The following is a 12,722-nucleotide window of genomic DNA, read 5'->3' on the forward strand; positions in this document are numbered from 1 at the left end:
TCAAATATTCAAAGAAGAACTAACTTCTATCCTTCTCAAGCTATTTCGAAATATTCAAGAGAAAGGAGGACTTCCAAGCCCCTCTTATGAGGCGAGCATAATTCTGATTCCAAAACCAGGCAAAGACAACACAAAAAAAGAAAATTATATGCCAATATCCCTGATGAATTTAGATGCTAAAATCCTCAACAAAATATTAGCAAAGCAGATCCAACAATATATGGAAAAAATCATACACCATGATCAAGTGGGATTTATTCTGGGGAGGCAAGGATGGTACAATATTCCTAAATCAATCAATGTGATTCATCACATAAACAAAAGAAAGGAGAAAAACCACATGATAATTTCAATAGATGCAGAAAAAGCATTGGATAAAATCCAGCACCCATTCATGATCAAAACTCTCAGCAAAGTGGGAATACAGGGAACATACCTCAACATGATAAAGGCCATCTATGACAAACACACAGCCAACATCATACTCAATGGGCAAAAATTAAAAGCAATACCCTTAAGATCAGGAATAAGGCAGGGGTGCCCCCTTTCACCACTCTTATTCAACATAGTTCTGGAAGTCCTAGCCACAGCAATCAGACAAGAAAAAGAAATAAAAGGCATCCAAATTGGAAAAGAAGTAAAATTATCATTATTTGCAGATGATATGATATTGTACATAGAAAACCCTAAAGTCTCAGTCAAAAAGCTACTGGACCTGATACATGAATTCAGCAAAGTGGCAGGATATAAAATCAATACTCAGAAATCAGAGGCATTTTTATACACCAACAATGAACAGTCAGAAAGAGAAATTAAGGAAACAATCTCCTTCAAAATTACAATAAAAAAATAAAGTACCTAGGAATAAACTTAACCAAGGAGACTAAAGACTTGTACTCGGAAAATTACAAAGCACTGATAAAAGAAATCAAGGAAGATACAAACAAGTGGAAGCATATACCGTGCTCATGGTTAGGAAGAATAAACATCATTAAAATGTCTATATTACCCAAAGCAATCTATAAATTCAATGCAATACAAATTAAAATACCAATGACATACTTCAAAGATATAGAACACATATTCCAAAAATTTATATGGAACCAAAAGAGAACATGAATAGCCTCAGCAATCTTAAAAAAGAAGAATAAAGTGGGAGGTATCACACTTCCTGATATCAAGTTATACTACAAGGCCATTGTACTCAAAACAGCCTGGTACTGGCATAAGAACAGGCATATAGATCAATGGAACAGAACAGAGAACCCAGAAATAAACCCACAGTTCTATGGACAACTGATATTTGACAAAGTAGGTAAGGAAATACAATGGAGTAAAGACAGCCTCTTTAACAAATGGTGTTGGGAAAATTGGACAGCTACCTGCAAAAAAATGAAACTAGATCACCAGCTTACACCACTCACAAAAATAAACTCAAAATGGATAAAAGACTTAAATGTAGGCCGTGAAACCATAAGCATCTTAGAAGAAAACATAGGCAGTAAGCTCTCCGACATCTCTCGGAGCAATATATTTGATGATTTATCTCCATGGTGAAGTGAAATAAAAAACAGGATAAACAAATGGGACTATATCAAACTAAAAAGCTTCTGCACAGCTAAAGACAACAAGAACAGAATAAAAAGACAAACTACACAATGGGAGAACATATTTGACAATAGGTCTGATAAGGGGTTAATAACCAAAATTTATAAAGAACTCCTAAATCTCAACACCAGGAAGACAAACAATCCAATCCAAAAATGGGCAAAAGAGATGAATAGACACTTCTCCAAAGAGGACATACAGATGGCCAATAGGCATATGAAAAAATGCTCAACATCACTAATCATTAGAGAAATGCAAATTAAAACCACAATGAGATATCACCTCACACCAGTCAGAATGGCGCTCATCAACAAAACAACACAGAATAAGTGCTGGCGAGGATGTGGAGAAAAGGGAACCCTCCTGCACTGCTGGTGGGAATGCAGACTGGTGCAGCCTCTGTGGAAAACAGTATGGAGATTCCTCAAAAAACTGAAAATCGAACTGCCTTTTGACCCAGCTATCCCACTTTTAGGAATATACCCCAAGGACACCATAGAACGGCTCCAAAAGGAGAAATACACCCCCATGTTTATGGCAGCATTGTTCACAATAGCGAAGATCTGGAAACAACCCAATTGTCCATCAGAGGACGAGTGGATTAAAAAGCCTTGGTACATATATACTATGGAGTACTACTCAACCATAAGAAATGATGACATCGGATCCTTTACAATAACATGGATGGACCTTGATAACATTATACAGAGTGAAATAAGTAAATCAGAATAAAAACTAAGAACTACATGAATCCATACATAGAAGAGACATAAAAATGAGACTCAGAGACATGAACAAGAATGTGATGGCAACAGGGGTGGAGGGTGTGGGGAGGGGGGATGGGGTGAAGAAGGAGAAAGGGGTTGGGCGAGGGGAGGGGCACAAAGAAAACCAGATAGAAGGTGACAGAAGACAATTTAACTTTGGGGGAGGGGCATACAGCACAATCAAATGTCCAAATTATCTAGAGATGTTTTCTCTCAACCTATGTACCCTGATTTATCAATGTCACTGTATTAAATTTAATAAATAAATTTAAAAAAAACAAAAAAAAACACAAAAAGATGCTGAAGTAAGATTTTGATGAAGAATAGCATTTACATAATATCAAAGTATCCACTCATAAAATGAGAAGAATAACTGTACTGTGGTGTAGCCTGGCCAACACTGCCTAATCAAGAATCACTAATAAAGGGGCCAATCATTGTATCCAACTGGATGAAATGAGAGGAATACTACCATTTTTTATATTTCTGCCAAAGATACATTATCTTAATCTAATTACAAGGAAACATCAAACAAAGTGAGAAACTTCCTACAAAATAACTTCTTGTTATCTTTGAAAGTACCAAGGTCCACAGTGGGTGAAGCATCAACCTGGAATGCTGAGGTTCCTGCTCCTCTTGCTTCTCTCTCTCTCTCTCTCTCTCTCTCTCTCTCTCTCTCTCTCCCTCTCTTTCTCTCTAAAATGAATAAAGTCTTTAAAAAAGTTCCAAGGTCCTAAAGCCCCAGGGAAGACTGATTGAAAGAGACTGAAGGCCAAACAAGATTCTGACCGTGTTGGAGAGCTGGCAGAGCTGAACAGATGGGATGTAAAGCAGGGACTCTGCACCACATTCATTTCCTGATTTTGAGGAATGAGGGGGTTGATGGGTTGATGGGTCACAACTCACTCTCAAATTTTTCATAAAAAAGTTATTTATTTCCTTCTCGTACATTTGAAATTATTTTAAAAAATATGAAAAAAAGGATGGTGTGGCATTAGCTTCATGCCAGGTGTGGATACATGACCTGTTTGCTGAGTTCATCCATTTCAGAGAAGGCCTTCTCCTTGTCTCTCTTTACAGCTTCCAATTCCTTTCTGTTGAAAAAGCAAAATTAACATATCACTTTGACCAGCCAGTTTCTTTTCTCCCAGTCATCACCCAGTGTAACTGTAGCCTAGGATGTGTAGCCACACAACACTACCACACCTGCTCCTTGTACATTGCAACCACTCTGCCTGTTCTACAGTATACCAGCTGTGGCTGCTGACCAGTGTGGATCCCAGTCCTCAGAACCAGAGGACACTGCCATGATTACAGAACATCCTTCACAACATTCCTCAATTCACACATTAATTCCTCTTCAGCACAGCCTGTGACTACTCACTACCAGCAGCATAAAGACCAAATTGGCCTTACATTCAAGAAGTTCTTTTCCAAGGGGTGCTGGCAACAAACAAACAAAAAATGGTTTCTAGATTGAAAAAAGAACTTTAGATTTCAGAATTGCTACAACATCATAGTAATCACTTACTGACCACCTGCTTTGCAGTTCACATTTTAATTAATCTCATAGCAATTTTATCAAATCAGCACCACATTCTCAACATTTTAGAGCTGAGCTAATCTTTAACTTCAGAGTTGAAAAAAAGGAAACCACCTGACCTTGGATAAAATAGGACAATTGTGAGAGCAGAACTGCATTGAGAGGTTTTCAGTGTTCCCCTTATCCCCAACACTCTCTCCAGCCTCAGTGCTCACATCTTTGTTTGTGCCTTTTCTCCATACCAATCCCCCTACCCCTGACTCTGACTCACTAAAGTCAACAGGCCAGAAACAAATTTTGTAGAAAAAGTACAGCTGAAACCATTATGAAGATACGAATGAACAGGAAGGTATTATGGGCACCATTCACCCCTACAAAAATACTTGCTGCCTCCCCCACCCCTTAGCATGATGTGGAGTGTTTCTGTAGGGGTGAAAAGTGTGTGCACATGGATTTCAGAGAGATGCGGGCCTGTGCTGGAGTTGCGCGCTGTGGTGGTGACTTCCTGACTCATTCACGCACTTTCTAAATCAAACTTTCGAGACCAGGCACTCAGGAATGAAGGTGGATGCCAACATTTTCAAGAAGGTATGAGCCCTTTCATGTATGTCCAGGCTGGTCAGAGGTCAGCACAGCTCACCAACTTAGGATATTCTGGAAGGTGGAGTTGTGAACACATCCCATTTTCCACAGCAATAATACCTTCTAAGCTCCTTCTACAAAGAGTGAAATGTGTGATAGGCTGTAAGTTCTGAGTGGAACCACTGAGACAGGGCCCTTACCTCTGTGCATCATTTGTCCTTTCTGTAAATTCAAGCTCTTGCTAAATTCTCTCCAGCTCATTTTTCAACACTGTGTTTTCCTCAGAAAGCCTATTTAACTCAATTCTGCATGAAAAATAGAAAAAAGAAAGAAGAGTGGAAACTCCAGCCACTAGGATCATAAACAGTCCACACAAGTCTGGTCTTTAAGTTGGAAGTCATGGCAATCCTGCAATCTGCATTTCCCCTTCTCTAGAGCTTACTCTTCCTTTTTCTCTATCCAGTATTAACACCCTATGTGTTGCCTGATCTAGATTTTGTAGCATATGTGGGCAATGATCCCTAAGATAAAGTCAGCATAAGGAGTAGAAAGAAATGGGGCTACTGCCAGGTTGATGGGTGAATTAGAAAGATGATTGTGAACCCATAAGGGATGGAGACCACATGCTGTCCCTGTAACCTGAAAAAGGCTATGGAAGGCAATCCAAGCAGCCTGAACACTGGCAACCCAGACCGAGGGTAGCAACGGAAAAGGGTTTTGACAGTTGAGGTTCTAGAAATGATAATGGGCAGAAATAGCAATTAACATTGTCCATTGTCATCCCTGATAAGTTTTCAGCAGGCATGAGGAAAATGCTCCTGCATTAGCCACATGGAAGCAAATGCAAACATGACTTCTACTAGTCATATTTCACACAAAACACCAGGCCTCCAGTTCGATGATTCAACAAGTATCATGGCTCCATCTCTCCTGCAGTTTCCAGCAAGAAGAGATGATTCTTCCAACCTCAAGGGGCAGGTATGATCTCTGGCTCGATTGTTGAGAAAATAAAATCAAGGTGATACTTTGGATATAAATAATCACAGGGAGATTCTATCAGGAGATAGAATACATAGGGTCAACTTTCTATTAATTGGGTAAATGTAGCCTGGGGTAGTCCTCCTCAAACTATGTTAAAGGACCATTTCAACCCAACTCCATTTAGTCACATACCTTTATAAAATAATAAGAATGACTGCCTTAAAAATGAAATTTTAAGGAGATGCATAATATAAAGCCATATTTTTATTATTAGCTCCAACAAACAAAATTATAATTTAATAAATATAACTATAATACACATAACACAGGAATATAGTTAGAAATTGTAGAGCTTGTTCATTGTGTAGGTCGGCACAGGTGATGAATATACTTACACACTTAACTGGAGTCTGAACAATATCTTAGCCAGTCCTATATTGGAAATGTCTGCCCTGGTTGGCTTGCTCAGTGATAGTGGGTCTGGCTGCTGTGTAGGTATCCCAGGTTCGATTTCATCAGGGCATACAGAAGAAGGGACTATGTGCTTCCCTCCTCCTCCCTCTCCCCCTTCTCTCTCTCTTCTCTTCCCATAACCATGGCTCAGTTGGTTTTAGCACAATGGGATGGGCAATGAGGATGGCTCTGTGGCCTCTGCCTCAAGCAATAAAAATAGCTCTATTGTGAGCATGGCTCCAGATGGGCAGAGCATTAGCCCCAGACAAGGGTTGCTGGGTCATGGGTGCATGCAGTCAGGGTGCATGCAGGAGTTTGTTGTTCTATCTCCCCTTCTCTCACTTGGAAAAGAAGGTGAAAAAATGTCAATATAGGTACAGTGCTGTGCAATAATTAGATGAGATAAATTAGGCCACTGTAGGCTCCTACTGGCAACCCTGGGAGTGAGACACACATTCTAAGGCTGGGGGATAAAGATGAAACTAAGCTCCTGTGGTCAAAGAATATAATGAAAGAATGCTTCTGCTGTTTTTCTGTGTGTGTGCATATAGATCAGGAGAAAGAGCACTTAGTTGCAATCCTTATTCACAAATAGTCTTACTCTCTGTAACTAGCAAATTGCTGATAACATGAGAAGCCTTTAACCAATCTTGTTTCACATAATATCAGTGGCTGGAAATTTGGATTAATAAGGAAAACTTTTCCATGAAGAACCCGGACTGTGATAACTCTACTTTGCCACATATAGCCCAACTAGGAGCCTAATTTTTAATGTTGAAATTTTCTGATTGTATTAAAATAGACTATTCTTTTTTTTTTCATCATATGTATCAATTTATTTTGAATTTTTTTTATAAATTTTTATTAATGTTAATGGGATGACATTAATAATTCAGGGTACATATATTCAAAGAAAACATGTCTAGGTTATCTTGTCATTAAATTATATTGCATACCCCTCGCCCAGAGTCAGATTGTCCTCCGTCACCCTCTATCTAGTTTTCTCTATGCCCCTCCCCCTCCCCCTAAATCTCTCTCTCCCTCCCTTCTGCGTCCTCCCTCCCCCCACCCCTGGTAACCACCACACTCTTGTCCATGTCTTAGTCTCGTTTTTATGTTCCACCAATATATGGAATCATGTAGTTCTTGTTTTTTTCTGATTTACTTATTTCACTCCATATAATGTTATCAAGATCCCACCATTTTGCTATAAATGATCTAATGTCATCATTTCTTATGGCTGGGTAGTATTCCATAGTGTATATGTGCCACATCTTCTTTATCCAATCTTCTATTGAAGGGCTCTTTGGTTGTTTCCATGTCTTGGCCACTGTGAACAGTGCTGCAATGAACATGGGGCTACATGTGTCTTTACGTATCAATGATTCTGAGGTTTTGGGGTATATACCCAGTAGAGGGATTGCTGGGTCATAAGGTAGTTCTATTTGCAGTTTTTTGAGGAACCACCATACTTTCCTCCATAGTGGTTGTACTACTTTACATTCCCACCAACAATGTATGAGGGTTCCTTTCTTCCACAGCCTCTCCAACATTTGTTATTACCCGTCTTGTTGATAATAGCTAATCTAACAGGGGTGAGGTGGTATCTCATTGTAGTTTTGATTTGCATTTCTCTAATAACTAATGAAGCTGAGCATCTTTTCATATATCTGTTGGCCATTTGTATTTCTTCCTGGGAGAAGTGTCTGTTCATGTCCTCTTCCCATTTTTTTATGGGATTGTTTGTTTGTTTGTTGTTGAGTTTTATGAGTTCTTTGTAAATTTTGGATATTAGGCCCTTATCTGAGCTGTCGTTTGAAAATATCAGTTCCCATTTAGTTGGCTTTCTGTTTATTTTGATATCAGTTTCTCTTGCTGAGCAAAAACTTCTTAGTCTGATGTAGTCCCATTCATTTATCTTTGCCTTCACTTCTCTTGCCATTGGAGTCAAGTTCATAAAATGTTCTTTAAAACCCAGGTCCATGATTTTAGTACCTATGTCTTCTTCTATGTACTTTATTGTTTCAGGTCTTATATTTAGGTCTTTGATCCATTTTGAATTAATTTTAGTACACGGGGACAGGCTGTAGTTGAGTTTCATTCTTTTGCATGTGGCTTTCCAGTTTTCCCAACACCATTTGTTGAAGAGGCTTTCTTTTCTCCATTGTGTGTTGTTGGCCCCTTTATCAAAGATTATTTGACCATATATATGTGGTTTTATTTCTGGACTTTCTATTCTGTTCCATTGGTCTGAGTGTCTATTTTTCTGCCAATACCATGCTGTTTTGATTATCGTGTCCCTATAATATAGTTTAAAGTCAGGTATTGTAATGCCCCCAGCTTCATTCTTTTTCCTTAGGATTGCTTTGGCTATTCAGGGTTTTTTATAGTTCCATATAAATCTTATGATTTTTTGTTCCATTTCTTTAAAAAATGTCATAGAAATTTTGATGGGAATTGCATTAAATTTATATATTACTTTGGGCAATATGGCCATTTTAATTATATTTATTCTTCCTATCCAAGAACAAGGAATATTTTTCCATCTCACTGTGTCTTTTTCTATTTCTCTTAATAATGCCTTGTAGTTTTCTTTATATAGGTCCTTTACATTCTTTGTTATGTTTATTCCTAGGTATTTTATTTTTTTTTTTTGCAATCGTGAAGGGGATTATTTTTTTTGAGTTCGTTTTCTAATATTTCATTGTTGGCATATAGAAAGGCTATGGACTTTTGTATGTTAATTTTGTATCCTGCGACCTTACTGTATTGGTTTATTGTTTCTAGTAATCTTTTTGTGGAGTCCTTTGGGTTTTCGATGTATAGGATCATATCTTCAGCAAAAAGTGATACCTTTACTTCTTCTTTTCTGATATGGATGCCTTTTATTTCTTTGTCTTGTCTGATTGCTCTGGCCAGAACTTCTAGCAGAGAAGTTCTTCTCTCTAGCGAGTGGAGAGAGTGGACACCCCTGTCGTGTTCCTGATTTAAGGTGGAAAGTCCTCAGTTTTACACCATTTAATATGATGTTGGCTGATGGTTTATCATATATGGCCTTTATTATGTTGAGATATTTTCCTTCTATACCCATTTTGTTGAGAGTCTTAAACATAAAATTGTGTTGTATTTTATCGAAAGCCTTTTCTGCATCTATTGATAAGATCATGTGGTTTTTGTTCTTTGTTTTGTTGATATGGTGTATTATGTTAACTGTTTTACGTATGTTGAACCATCCTTGAGATTCTGGGATGAATCCCACTTGATCATGATGTATTATTTTTTTAATATGTTGTTGTATTCGATTTGCCAGTATTTTGTTTAGTATTTTAGTGCCGCGGACTAGCGCAGCTCCAAATAACGGTGCGGAATTAAGGAAACACACTTTGTCAGAACAAAACCGATGGGACCGGGAGGACTCCTCAAACTGCCTGGCAGCATCTGAGTGCCTCACAGCCCCAGTTCGCTTTATTATATGGACCTATGCAAATCAAGGACACTGATACAAAGTTGCACATCAAAGGCTAAGACAGGAATTCTCCCAAGGCAAAAACAGGATACATTAGTGAAATTTACAAACATCTGAAACAAACAAAGAGTCAGAGGAAGGGCATGTATATTGCTTCCTGCAACCCAAGGAAGGAAGTGGAGTGGGTGCAAACACTTAGCATCAAAGCCAAATATGGAGATGGAGGGGGTAGAACTTAACCCCCTGCCAAGCCTCGAATCTATAATGGCTTTTTGCCATTAACGGTCCACAACATATCTCCCTTTTCTTTTTAATTTGTGTGCTGAGATTTGCACTCATCTGATTTTCTAATTTGGAGGCAGATGGAAAAAATACAAAACAAACACAAAATTAGTATAGCCAATGCTAACAGATACCCAAAACAAGTAACCAATACATCACAGTGATCAAAGCCTTTAAGCAAACTCTTTAAGCTAATACAACAAGAATCTATAAAAGAGTAATGTCCTTAAAGTGTTCACCAAGTCCAAGTTGGCACCAACACCATTCCAAATCTCTGCAAATGCAACCCAACCCCAGTTCAGTCCATCAAAAACTGTCACAGGAGCAGGAGTCCAGGAAAAGTCCACTTCCAGGAGAAGTCCTCATGGCACTGAAATTGCCGTCACACTTCCACACTCTGCAGTTAGCGTCAAAGTCCCAATGACCGCTGCTTCCCAGCTGGCAATGACCCAGGTAGACTGGAAAAGCCATCTGCAGCACGCATGAAGATGGAGCTTCTGTTTTCTTTAAACTGGAAAGATGAACCCAGGGGTCCTATACTGGAGCTTTACAGCCATGGAGTGGTGAGGAGAACCTTTGGATACACTAAGCTGGGTGGCAGAGGTAAATTTGTAAGTTGGCAAAAAAAGGAAAAAAGGAGCTCTGAATTAGGAGTAGGTCCTAGCCTAAACTATGAGTGGGGCATTGAGGCAGGAGGAATAAAGGAAAGACTATATATTAATCAAAGCAGCAGAAAACAGGACTATCAATACCCACAACAGAGATCTTCGAGGGAAGAATAAAAAACCTGAATATTCAGGCAAGACCTAGTTAAATGACCCTTGTGTAAATGAGACCAGTCTACCAGCTACTTGGAAGAAATACCCCAGGCTCGTCCACAGTGTCGAAGATGAGGCCGATGGCCCTGGGCACCTTTTAGCCTTCAGTGGCAAATCCCAGTATTCTGGGCAAGGTTAGGTCACAGGTGGCTGGAGCAGGGCTGGAAGAGACTGAACCCTCCCTTAGAGGAGTGAGGGGGAAGCCTACCTTCCAGTGTGTCCCTTCTTCCTCACAGCAAAAGCATGTAAGCCTGGCAGACTTTGGCTTAAATGACCATCCTTTCCACTATTGAAGCAGGGCCCTGATGAAGTTCCAGTTGGAGCGTTGGAGCCTCTGAGGGCGTATGCCAAGAGCTAGTATTTTACCTGGTCTCCTTTGGGCTTTTTTGGCCTCTTGGTACCTTAAAAGCCATGCTCATAAGATCTCACTGAGGGGCTTGAGAGTCCCTATCTGCCTATATATCTGGAGCTATTCAGAAAAGAATAAAACAGTGTTATTAGCTGGAATCAAATAAAAATAAAAAAAGGGTAGTAGTTTGCAGGACAAAAATTTTTTGGCATCTCTTGTACATCAGCTTTCAAAAGAAACTGTTTGAAGTAAAAAGCATGACAGGGTAGACCTGCAGGAGCTCCAGGACATGACTCCCCCCCCCCCTTTCTTTTTATATTATTTACAAATGAATCACACTTTACAATATTTTGACTTCAAATATTGCAAGAAATTCTTGACTTTGTTAACTTTTAACAAAAATAGAGTAAAAGCACCTCCAAACAACATTCCCACACTTATCAAAACACCCCCTTAACATTAATTAACAGGCACTTTAGAGAGTACATATCAAAACTGAAAAATCCCATTGTGATCTTCATTATTCTTCTACAGCAAAAAAAATCTTTACACCTTTATTATGTAAATCTATGCTGCTTCAAGCCTTTCACTTGCGGCCTGGAGCAGCCTGGCCAAACCAGCAAGTCTTTTGGATCCAAAATGAGCGTGCTCTAATTATTCCAAACAAAATTATATTTATATAGGGAAATGAAATTATTCCCGTTTTGTTTTCAATACTAGAGCCGGCACTTCCAAAACTATTATCATCATTACTTGTCATGTAAGGACTTAATTCAGGCCTTATAAACAAAAACACTTAGACATTAAACAAAGACTTCACATACAATCACACAAATCAAGAGTGAAACCCAGGGTTTTAGAGATTAAACTATGGCCTGCTTGATCTTAAGTAGGGCTACCTTAATAGGAACGTAATAAGGATATATACTAAACAGAGATCTTTCTCGAAAAATCTCAAGACGGCCATATGAGATTTCTATCCAGCAATACCCAAATCAGGCCCCCCTTTCGCCCTCTTTTCAAGCAATGGAGCAGGAAAATAAAATGATCTAAAACATTAAAAAAATTAGATAATAATTGAGAAAGGGAAGAGAGCATAGTAAGTCTTATGCAACTGCTCTTGTAAAGTGAGATTCTCATCTAGAATCATGGTGTCTCACCAGTCATTCAGGGATCCAACGAGGAGCTTCAGCAGACCTAGGAAAAACACACACACATCCTCAGCCCCATAAGAGAACAGGGTCTGGCCCTTGCCAGATTCCTATGAGTGGGTCCCTCCATCGCACTTCAGGGAAGGCTTTCCTTGCAAGGTTCCAGAGTCTCTCTGCTGCTGAATGACCCTGTACATCAGTATTTAAAAAATTTAAAGTGAAAAGAGCATGACAAAGAAGATTTGCAGGAGTTTGAGGGTATAATTCCCCTTTTTTAATTTTTTCCAATTGGTTTTTAAGTGTTTGATGTGCACGCTCTACAATGCCTTGACCTTGGGGATTGTAAGGAATTCCCGTCCTTAAGTCAAGTCCAGAAGTCTGACAAAATGTAGTAAATGCTTTTCCTGCATATGCAGGAGCGTTGTCAGTTTTAATCAGTTTAGGAAGTTCAATAATAGAAAATGCATACAAGCAATGAGCTATAACATGTTTAGCAGCCTCTCCTGTTCTGGCAGAGGCTACTATAAATCCAGAATAAGTATCTACTGTAATGTGGACAAAGGATTGTTTGCCAAATGAAGGTATATGAGTAACATCCATTTGCCAAAGTTGTCCCGGTAGGAGTCCTCAAGGGTTAATTCCAAACGAAGGGACAGATTGTAATATAGGGCACCTTGGACAAGATTTAACAATCTGCCGTGCTACTTCCTGAGAAAGTTGAA

Source organism: Saccopteryx bilineata, chromosome 1, assembly GCF_036850765.1.
Source record: "Saccopteryx bilineata isolate mSacBil1 chromosome 1, mSacBil1_pri_phased_curated, whole genome shotgun sequence".
NCBI classification, from domain to species: Eukaryota; Metazoa; Chordata; class Mammalia; order Chiroptera; family Emballonuridae; genus Saccopteryx; species Saccopteryx bilineata.